This window comes from Myotis brandtii, unplaced genomic scaffold (assembly GCF_000412655.1).
Source record: "Myotis brandtii unplaced genomic scaffold, ASM41265v1 scaffold48, whole genome shotgun sequence".
Classification (NCBI taxonomy): domain Eukaryota; kingdom Metazoa; phylum Chordata; class Mammalia; order Chiroptera; family Vespertilionidae; genus Myotis; species Myotis brandtii.
The window spans coordinates 10,384,976-10,386,515 of record NW_005368341.1 but is presented as its reverse complement, the minus strand read 5'-3'; the positions used below and the strand labels follow the sequence as shown (position 1 = coordinate 10,386,515).

Here is a 1,540-nt window from a genome sequence, read left to right as displayed (position 1 = left end):
GGCGAAGGGCGCGGGGTGAGTGAGGCCCCCGAGACTGCGCTCCCCGTTCCCCGAAGCTGCCCGGGGTGGGGGGCAGTTCAATGGTGTAGAACCGAGTTACATAGTGTAGGCGGGGCAGGGGCCAGGGCTCGGCCTGGTGGGGTCAGCAGGCATCTTGCCTGCGGGGTCGGGGAGGTACCCCCGGTGTCGGCCGCCGGGCGGGTCCGTCGCGGTGCTGGGTTAGATTTCTCTCCGTCGGTGGCCTCCCGAGGGTGCACAGCTGACCTTGGTTGGAGGGCGGAGTCTCCGAGCTCGGGTCGCTCTCTGCGCCTCCGTCTCTAGAGCTCAGCCTTGAACTCTGTCGCCTTGTACCCTGTGGACCCAATGGAGGGCAGTGCGGTTGTTTGCAAACTAGTGAGCCGTGTAGTAGTTTTTACCCGATTCTCTAGCAGATGGACTTTTGGAGAATGTTTGCTGTGCTTTCCCCAAAAGTTTGAGTCGTGGGGCCTCCCAACCTCTAGATTGTCTGTCTTGCACCTTCTTTCACCAGTTTTTGCCAATACTCACCCCCGCCCCCAACCCCCCCCCGCATCCGCAATTATTAACTTTCTTTCTTCCCACAGTCACCAGCCTAGTTCAGCCCCCGTGATTTGAAAACAGAATTGTTGCAACAGGCTCCTGGAACTCCTAAACAACTCCTCTTGGTGTTCTGGTATGTGGCAGATTATTATTGTTATTATTATTATGTTTACTTCTTGTTCCTGGTTCTCTTTTCCACTTTGATTTTACATCTTTTGGCTCCCAGGAAGCCCACTATAATGAAATCCAGTGTCATCATTTTCTTATTGCACATTTGGTTCTTTTGGAATTATGTTATTTAATTTAATCTTTATGATTGAGAATTTAAAAAGCATCCTTCATGAAAGAATCTGATAATTCTTATTTTAATGTGTACCTCTTGGTTAGTTAAGACTTGAGTGGGTATGGAATTGGTATTCTTGGTCTCAGTTTCCTAGAGGCTGAGGAATACAGAGAATAGCTTTTCTATATATGTGTACTAGGTTCCTATTGCTGCCATAACAATTTATCACAAACTTAATAAAAAAAACCACGAATTTATTATCTCACAGCTTCTGTAGATCAGAAGCTGGGTGGGTACTCGGCCTAGGATCTCACAAAGCTGAAGTGAAGGTTTCTTTAGGTGTTGGTTCTTGTCTGGGGACTCTGGGAGAGAACCCACCTCCAGGAGGCTCACTGAGGTTGTTGGCAGAATTCATCTCCCTGCAGCTGTAGGACAGAGGTTCCCATTTCCTTCCTGGCTGTCAGCCTGGGCCTCTCTTCCTTCCGTAAGACCACCTGCCAGACAACACCTTTTGTGGTTTTAATCTCTCAGACTCTTCTGTCACCAGCTGGAGAAAGCTTTCTGCTCCTAAAGGCTCAAGTGATTAGATGAAGCTCACCTGATAATCTCCCTATTTTAAGGTTAATTGTGCTGTGTAAAATAACAAAATCACAAGCATGGAAGTGAAAATCTCATATTCACAGGTTCTGTGGGTTGGGG

General features: G+C 48.4%; 1 protein-coding gene across 4 annotated transcripts in view; it reads left to right on the top strand.

The window, feature by feature from the left end:
* CROT (carnitine O-octanoyltransferase) overlaps nucleotides 1-1,540 on the top strand; it is a 40,149-nt gene continuing 38,609 nt past the window's right edge. For 3 of the 4 annotated variants that reach the window (XM_014547650.1, XM_005876139.2, XM_014547651.1), the window contains exons 1-2: nucleotides 1-15; nucleotides 603-691. The gene's annotated coding sequence lies outside the window, so the exon portion shown is untranslated. Of the gene's footprint in view, nucleotides 16-299; nucleotides 394-602; nucleotides 692-1,540 lie in introns of those variants that run through there. The other variant, XM_005876140.2, reaches the window with a different exon arrangement.